The sequence below is a fragment of the Chrysochloris asiatica genome, unplaced genomic scaffold (genome assembly GCF_000296735.1).
Source record: "Chrysochloris asiatica unplaced genomic scaffold, ChrAsi1.0 scaffold00100, whole genome shotgun sequence".
NCBI lineage: Eukaryota > Metazoa > Chordata > Mammalia > Afrosoricida > Chrysochloridae > Chrysochloris > Chrysochloris asiatica.
In genome coordinates, this window is record NW_006408618.1 from 10,953,873 (window position 1) to 10,963,687 (window position 9,815).

A 9,815-nucleotide genomic window follows, 5' to 3' on the forward strand; every position below is an offset into this window, starting at 1 on the left:
TCGTAACCACTACGCTACCAGAGCTCCTTTAGAATACCTAAAATGGGCCTACAATGTGTCCAGTGAAGGAGGTTTACTGAGGATCCTCTGAATTACATGGGAGTATAGGTGGAAGCCTGAACCACAACCAGACCTTCAGAGACGGGAAATTACTCCATTTGAAAGGACAAGCAGACCAGCCGGGAGCAGCTAGAAAACCAGAAGATGCCTCTTGAAAGAAAGACCTCTCAGTGCAAATCCTCTTCCAAAACTAAGACGCAAGGGAAATATACACTTTGACTGGCAACCACGCACGTCACCCAGAAGGGGAAGTGGCCAAAGAACATCAATGAAGGGGCAAGCTAATCCCTACGTCGTTCAGCAAACTACTGTGAACCCGGATGAAGACCTGGTCGGCCAGTAGCGAGGCAACATCTGGGGATTCATGGGCTCAGGGTCAGTGACACAGCCACAGATGTCTAGAGTGGAGAGCGGGGCAGCCAGCCGATAAAAAGAGGCCGAACAGACGTAAGAATACCCACACTTGCAGATGATGCCCATATGACTGGAATTCAATGACTGGATAAACAGAGCTCAACCCTAAGAAGAAAGAAGAGGGAAAAAAGCGTCATCTGATACAATTCAATAAACATGACCTACACCTATAAATGCAGTAGCTCAAAAGAGGAAACAAGTCCCTGCTGCAAGAACTATACCCATCCCCTCCACACAAAGTGTAGACAGGGATGGGCAACTTGGACATTGGCTACCCAAAATGGGGGGAGAGATACAAAGGCAAGAAGTGACTGGCTTACAAGCTTTCAAGAGGGAACGTAGATCCAGAGGGCCTGGAGGAAGGTAGAGTCTCCAGTGAGTGGTGTCCAGCCTGTCTAGGAAGGGCTGATGAAACGAAATATAGATGGGTCTCTTGTGATGCAGTGGTGAATAATTGTTACCAGGATTGATTGTGAGGGTTGGAAATCTAAAGATGGACATTTTGTAACAAAGAGGGGAGTGATTAATTTAGCAGTCTAGGAGCAGAGGACCCTGGGACCATCAATGGAGAAGAGCGAAGAGAAGAATCCTACCCAGAGAGGCAGTGAGGCCTGGGATGGAGGCAGAGAAGATAACGTCAAGAGATGGTGGGGCTGGGGGCTCTGGATCAGGAGATGGAAAGGAGCTGAGTACTGTGGTGGGGATGTGTGCAGGTTTACAGGATACACCCCTTGGTTGGGTGAGGATGCATGGACAGGATGATAACTATGCCAACAAAATGATGGATGATGGAATGAATGTAAAGCTGATGTTCTTCCATGTAGACTATCACATAATTCACAATAAAACATAAATTGGGAGGAGAGGACGGAAGAATAGTGGATTTTAGCTGCTTCTCTTTAGTATCTTTATAGCATAAAGAACATTAGACTGAGAATTGGTGAACCTCAATTCCAAAATGGCTATCCTCTTTGAGCCTTGTTGTCTTTACCTATAAATTGTGTATGCAAAGAACCAGAATCATGTCGTTCTTAAGACTGGATATGACTTCTTCTAATTCACACATTTTACAATTGAGAAAAACAAGGTCTAGAAAGGTAGAGGCCAAGATGGCCAAACTTCGTCTCTTATACTTCAGACATATTGTCAGGAGGGACCAGTGCCTGGAGAAGGACATCATGTTTGGTAAGGTGGAGGGTCAGAGAAAAAGAGGAAGACCCCCAGCGAGATGGATTGGCCAAGTGGCAACATCGATGGACTCAAGTGTGGCAACAGTAGTGAGGTTGGCCCAGGATCAGGCAGTGTTGCGTTCTGTGCATAAGGTCGCTATGAGTCGGTGCCGACTTGATGGCACCGAACAACAACATCAGAAAGGTAGAAGACCTTATGTACAGTCCTGAGACTTAGTTACTGACAGATCTGGAATCAGATATCATGATCTAGCATGCTTCTTTTATACTTGTCAAACTCCCATTCTAAAATATACTCATTCTTTGATTCTGTTGAAAATGACAGAATAATTTGAATCCTTATTGTGTGGGGGGTGGGTAGGCTCTCATTTGGTGGGGTGTGTTCTCTCAACAGCACAGAGAAAAAGGAGGGGAAACCACTAGTATAGTTGGAGTTTAGTGGAATCTGGAAAGATTAGAAAATACACCACCTCTCTCCCAGCCTTAGTGCCTAAAACAAGCAGTAATTACTCCTTTGTGTTATAGCAAATTTGGCAAATATTGAAGTGCAGCTGTTCTTTTGGAGGAAATATTAAAGCCATTATCTTTCCTTTGTCTTCACTGGATCCTCCACTGACTCCTACTCTTTTTAGTTCCCTTCCATTTGATATACTCTCATGATGTACAATCATCCTCACCATCACCCTGTAATTCTAGTTCAATTTATATGTAAACCAAACCAACTGCCATCAAGTCATTTCCAACTCTTAGCGACCCTGTATGTGGTTTCTGAGACTGAAAATATTTGCAGGAGTAGAAAGTCCTGTCTTTCTCCCTTAAAGCAACTGTTGGGCTTGAACGATCAACTGTGTGGTTAGCAGTTCAGTGCTTATCTTGTAGAGCTACCAGGGCTCCCTACTTTATATGGAAGCTAGTAAATTTTAAAGGATCCTAATCTTAATGTCTTCTCTTGCTCAGTTTTCATTAATTGTTTGATCCACTGTTCTTTCCCTCTTGAGTTTGTGGAAATTATTCCAATGAAGCAAGGCTTCAAACCAGTTCATTCCAGTTCAACCCCCTGCTGAGAATTAACTTTTCCACCCTGATTCCCCAATTTGGAATGTGTAGCAGGTATTACTCAACCCACGTTTTAATTTTGTGAGAGTTGATGTTGGTTGTTATTTCTCCTTAAACAAACCAATCTCTCATGATTTTTCTTACTCTACACATTCACTTGGGATGGTCTCATTCAGACCTTTTTTATTTATCAACTGATGACCCCAAAACCAGACCTTTATGAGGGAGCTTCAGAAAGTTCATGGAAAAAATTTCATTATCTTTCCATTCCATTTTTCCATGAACTTTCTGAAGCCCCTGAATATATTTAGCTGTGTATTGGACATTTCAGATGTAAGTTTCATGAGGGCTGGGACTGTAATTTTGTTAACCTTATAATTCATGGGGTTTAGTAATATTCTTTCTTTTTTTAGTAAGAATATAGTAAGAATATTACTAAACCCCATGAATTACAAGGTTAACAAAAATATTCTAGGAGCTCTGGTAGCGTAGTGGTTACGAATCAGGCTGTGAACCGCAAGGTCAGCAGTTCGAAACTACCAGCGGTTCCGTGGGAGAAAGATGAGGCGTTCTGCTCCCATAAAGATATACAGCCTCGGAAACCCTGTGCAGGGTTGCTATGAGTCGGAACCGACTCCACGGCACTTAACAACAACAACAGTAATATTCTATGAGGCTTTCTGCTCCCGTAAAGATTTACAGCCTCAGATACCCTTTTCAGGGTCGCTATGGGTCGGAACTGACTCGACAGCACTTAAACAACAATGTACTAATATGTTGTTGTAAGTGTTGTCGACTCAGTTCCGAGTCATAGTGACCCTGTATAGAGTTTTCGAGGAGTGGCTGGTGAGCCTGAACTGCTGACCTTGTGGTTCAAACCTATCTTCAGTTCAGCACATTAACCTGCAGCATCACACCAGGACTCCATCTCTGCTTCTGAGATGGCTAGTTTTATACCCAGTAAGAAGACAAAATTGACCAATCACAATTGGTTGGTTGGTTGGTTATGTGCCTTAGAGTCGGTTCTGACTCATAACAACCCCATGTAGGATTTCTGAGGCTGTAAGTCTTCCAGAGAGCCAAAAGCCTCATCTTTCTCCTGCGGTACCGCTGGCGCTGGTGGTTTCAAACTGCTGACATTGAAATTAGCAGCCCTATTCTTAACCAGTTTGCTGCCAGAGCTCTTTAATCACAATTAGCCCTGTTAACAATCAATCACAACTGAACTGAATCATATAATCAGCAACCTCATCTCCCATTTTTTCTTACCTCAAGAGATCTGTCAGGAAAAAAGCCATTTGGTGAGAGTTTACAAAGACTATTGCTAGAAGAAACATTAAATAGTTCTCTGCAACATGTCTAGCAGTAAATTCATTTTTCCTTCAAACCCAATCCCCTGCCTTTATTTCATAGTTTAATCTACCAAAGATCACATCAGTGTAGCATTATCTACACTACTGCACCAAACTAGAAACCTGGGATTTTGTTTCCTGTAAAAACTTGAGAGCAAATATATTTAATCCATCAAAACGTACATGCCTTTATTAAGGAAATGTAAAGCAGATCTCTTGCATAACCTTTTGATTGCTGGATTTACATCATAGGCAGCTAGTTCATTTTTTCATCTCTGGTCCTTAGTACTAAAGTGTTTTGAAGAATGATTATTTGACAGTAGCTTATAGCCCATTACTATTTACTTTTCTCATATTTTGTTCCTATTGAAAATGACGATTGTAGTATTTTTTTATTTATCTTGATTTCAGAATTCCTTTCCCATCTATAAGAAACTAGACCTAATGCAGATGCTTAAAAAGTTTAGCATTTACAAGACCAGAGTTTGCCCTGAAGAAATTTGAAAAATAATACTCACCATGCAAATTGATGGCTTCTATTTAATTATCCTTCTTTTAAGTACACAGGATTTACACAATGTTACCCTTTGTTCACTTGTGCCTACAAAGTTTCTTACAGAAAGAACGTATCAACCAAAGTACTCTGAATGTAGATACTAGACAAAGGGTGGCCATCTGTTTGTTTGATGAGATATGTGGTACCAACCAGTGATATTTCCTCTATAAAAATAGTGATAAAAACTAACCATTCTCTGTGAAGATGGTAGTAGTGGTGGTTATGTGCTGTGGAGTCTGTTCCGACTCATAGTGACTCTGTACAGGGTTTCCGAGGCTGTAAATCTTTACTGGAGCAGAAATCCTCATCTTTCTCTCATGGAGCAGCTGGTAGTATCGAACTGCTGACCCTAAGGTTCACAGCCCGATTCATAACACGAAGGTAGGGGGATTTTAATACTAACAAACTCGTATTTTGATACTGTCAAAGATATCTGTAATTCAGTGTGTATTAAATTTTATGAAGTGTAGAAAATGTTTTCTTGACTTTCAGCTCATCATTCCTTGAGAAATTAAGTCTTCTGTTGGTTTGCATTCAGGGTAAAAAAAAAAGTCTGCTTAGAAAAAACATTGAAAAATTCTTAGAACAAGGGTAAAAACATTTGTCTGGAGAGGAATTGTTTGGCAAATCTCAAGGAAAAAAAATTGTTTTATATGAGAATTACTGCTTTAAATCTGAAAATAGTTAACAGTTCTCATTTGTTCTTATCATTTGAGAACAATCTTAAGGGGTTTATTGAAGAATTTGGCATGGAAAGTTTTTCTTTGCTACAGAAAAGGAGAAATAGAACACTGTGTAACAGTAATATAGTTGTATAAAATGCTGAATTCTCATGTGCATTTTCTAGCTTCATTTCTGCTTTATTCATGTGATGGGAAGAAGCAGTAGTAGCTTAACTAGCTTAATATGTTTTTTGAGAAAGCATATTTTTAAAACAATGGAAATAAGTTAATTGTTGTAGTTCTATATTATTTCCTGTTAAGTAGCAGCAGAGAAGTTTTTGCCAAAAAATCTAACTCCTCTGTGGGAAATGTAGTTACATGATTTTGATGAATCTAGGCATAATGCCTTCTCACTTTTGTAGAAAGTGCTCTCTTCTCCCCTGCCCATTCAATTTTCAGTTTAATAACTCAGATTTTCATAATGTTGTTGTTGTTAAGTGCCATCGAGTCGGTTCCGACCCATAGCGACCCTGTACAGGGTTTCCGAGGGTGTAAATCTTTACGGGAGTAGAAAGCCTCATCTTTCTCCCGCGGAGCGCCTGGTAGTTTCGAACCACAGACCTTAAGGTTCACAGCCCGATTCGTAACCACTACGCTACCAGAGATTTTCATAATAGGACTTTTTAATTTATTGTTTTGAGACGTGAAGAGTGAAACTGCCTTTACTATGATTTTTTTTTAAAATAATCTGTCTCTGCTTCAGGAGAGTTTAAACCCTTAATTTGTCTTAGTTTAAGGCATTATCCTTAGTACCTTAGAATTCTGTTAGACACCTGAGTAATTGTTGGTTGAATTAATTAAGTGATCTGATTGATTAGTTCATTAAATGATCTTTTTCTGGCTCTTTCCATCATTCTACTAACATATATATGTTTCTCAAGGTAACACAGCTAGTGACTGTTCTATTTTTATATGAATATAATTAAGTTTTGTGAAGTCTCAATTTTCTGCTCCCCGCCAGTTTTCTTTTGGTGTCTCAACCATTCAGCTAACCAATAATTGCTAGGCACACTATGATTGTTGTTGTTGAGTGCTCTTGAGGTGGTTTTGACTCATAGCCACCCTCTATAGTATAGGGTTTCCAAGAATGGCTGGTGGGTTTGAGCTGGAACCTTGAGGGTTAGGAGTCCATTGCTTAGCTAACGGCAGTACAGGACTCAACACTATAATTTTTGTTCTTGTTGTTCTGACTCAGTGATACTGTATAGGGTTTCTAAAGGAGCAGTTGGTGGGTTTGAACCACTGACCTTTCGATTAGCAGTTCATTGCTTATTCTACAGCACTACACCAGGATTCCATACTGTGCTTGTTGTTGTTGTTAGGTGCCATCGAGTTGGTACCAACTCATAGCGACCCTGTGTACAATAGAACGAAACACTGTCCGGTCCTGGACCAATTTCACAATTGTTGCCATGCTTGAGTCCATTGATGCTACCACTTTGCCGTTACATCTCGCTGGGGATCTTCCTCTTTTTCTCTGACCCTCCACCTTACCAAACATGATATCCTTCTCCAGCAACTGGTCCCTCCTGACAATATGTCCGAAGTATGAGAGATGAAGTTTAGCCATTCTGGCCTCCAAGGAGCACTATGGCTTCACTTCTTCTAACACAGATCTATTGGTTCTTTTGGTAGCCCAAGGCACTTTCAATATTCTCCTCCAACACCATAACTCAAAATGCATCAATTCTTCTACAGTCTTCCTTATTCCCTTTCCAGCTTTCTCATGCATATGAGGTTATTGAAAATACCATGGCTTGGGTCAGGTGTACCTTAGTCCTCAAGCTGACTTCTTTGCTCTTCGACACTTTCAAAAGGTCTAGTGCAGCAGATTTGCCTAATGTAGTACATCGTTTGATTTCTTGCCTGCTGCTTCCATGGTGTTGATAGTTGATCCAAGATACTAGGCTTGGTGCTAGATATATAACACAGAATGAAATGGACTTTGTCCCTGTCTCTATGGAACTTATTTCTCTAATTTTGACGCTTCAAGTTGATATCATTACCTCATGAATAACAGCCCTTCTTTCCTCCCGCACTCCCCAAAAAAGACAAACACCCCACCCTGTCTTCAAGTTGATTCTGATTCATAGTAACCCTAGATGACAGAGTTTCTAAGGCTGTCTTCTTCATAGAAGCAGATTACCACACCTTTCTCCCATGGAGTTGCTAATGAGTTTGAACTGCCTCCCTTTTGGTTAGCCACTGAGCATGCCCTCAGGGCTCCTAATTTTCTTCTGTCTTGGGAGAGATGTAGCCCAAGTACTTTTCTGCATTGTCAGTAGTATTCTCATGACAGTCTATGGAATTTTAAAAGAAGACCTATATTTACACCCCTGTCCTGGTGTGTCAGTGCTGGGTAATGCACTGGATTACAAAGTCGGTTTGAACAACATGGTTGGCGGTTCAAGCTCACCAGCTGCTCTTTGAAAACACTATACAGGGTCGCTATGGGTTGGAACCAATTCAACCACACTTAACAACAACAACAAACTTACAGCAACCTTAAGGGTTTTATCTGATCCTGCCTTTTTTCCATGCTTTTGGCCCATATTAAAATGTTAAATACTGATCTCTCTGTAGAATAAAAATAAGAGTCTCATTAATTTTAGAAATTTCTTCTAATCTTCGTACAAAATTTTTTTTTTAAATAAAATAGCTTCCTATTCATATTCCTATTGAGATAATTTTGGCAAAGCCATAGGCTTCCTGCATCTTTATGAGATGTTTCTTCTCCATTGGTAGAATTTTACTTAAGTGTCTGACACTGATCTCAAAAGTACCTAATGTTTAAAAGATGTCATTGGCTTTTAATGTCTGAAGAGCTAGTTTTATTCCAGCTTCCTTTCTTTGGTTTGATTTGCTGCTGATTGTGTTATAGATTGTGCTCTAAAACAGCAGTAAAACATGTTTAGTCATTTTCTTTTGGAGCCTGAGAAATGAGCTCTGACCAAATGGCAGCTAGCCCTAGCTTTTTCTTTAGCCAAAATTACATCCCATTTTCCATTACCTCATTTATATTATGTTTTACTCTCTCTTTTTATATTGTATGTGTAAAATGCCTCTGAAATTCTCTAATGGTATATGGTGTATTTTCTGAAATTTAGACACTCAAAGACTCAAAGGACTGGGGAGTAGAGTTGCATTGTAATCATAAACAGAATCAGTTTCCCCAGTTCTAAGAGCTTTGCAGGTAGTACTTCCAAATGATAGCTCTGTTTTTGTTTTCTTTTCAGTAAACTCATAACAGGAAACTAGTAATTCAGGGGGGCTTCACAAAATTTGTGGGGAAATGCCATTATAGTTCCATCTTGTTACTGGTAATTAAAAGGAGCTCTGGTAGCCTAGTGGTTACGAATCGGGCTGCTAACTTCAGGGTCGGCAGTTTGAAACTACCAGCAGTTCTGCGGGAGAAAGATGAGGCTTTCTGGCCCCGTAAATATTTACAGCCTCGGAAACCTTGTACAGGGTCACTATGAGTCGGAACTGACTCCACGGCACGTAACCACCATAACCACTGGTAATTAATATTAATTCAGCTCTTGACCTTGTGTCCAAACTATCATAAATGATTAATAATCAACAATTTTACAAAGTAGATATAATACTATTTGAATTTTATAGGTGAAGAAACTGAGGCCAGGGAATTTAAATTACATGTTATAAAGATAAGCATTATAAGTATAGTTGAAAGAAAGCACTGTGAATTACATTAATATTTTGGGAGTCTGTATCATAGTGAGTTAACGCGTTGGGCTGCTAATCTGCAAGGTGAGCATTTCAAATCCACCATCCATCCTGTGGGAGAAAGATTATGCTTTCTGTCCCTGTAAAGATTTATAGCCTCAGAAACCCTATACAGGGTTGCTCCAAGTTGGAACTGACTTGACTGTACACAGCAGCAGCAATATTTTAAAGATTTTAGTTCATTCTTCCATGATTTCTTTTAGAAGTCCAATTAAATAAGTATTTAACCCACTTAAAAATTGAAAACTTGGCTAATTTTTAGGTGGCCTTTTAAATTATTTTTTTGAGAAGTGCCATGGCAGTGAAAGTGGAATCATTTTCTTATGTTTCACAGACATTAAAATAAAAGACTATAAATGTTTAGTCATTTTGTTAGGGTGTAATGATCTTTAAAGCCTCCTGGTGGCACCGTGGTTAAGCACTCAGCTGCAAATGGAAAGGTTGGCAGTTTGAGCCCACCAGCATTTCCGGGAGAAAAGACGCAGCGGTCTACTCCTAAAAAGACTGCAACTAGAACAGTTCTCACCTGTCCTTAGGTCACTATGAGTTGGAATTGACTAGAGGGCACTTAGCAGCAAATACACTTTTATTTTTAAGATTAATTTACATATAAAGAGCTCTGGTAGCGTAGTGGTTATGAATTGGGCTGCTAATCTCACGATCAGCAGTTTGAAACTACCAGTGGTTCCACAGGAGAAAGATGAGACTTTCTGCTCCC

The 9,815-nt window shown here is 39.9% G+C and overlaps 1 protein-coding gene across 1 annotated transcript in view; it reads left to right on the forward strand.

The window, feature by feature from the left end:
• Positions 1–9,815, forward strand: part of RALGPS2 (Ral GEF with PH domain and SH3 binding motif 2) — a 134,557-nt gene that overhangs the window by 40,970 nt on the left and 83,772 nt on the right. The window lies entirely within an intron of this gene.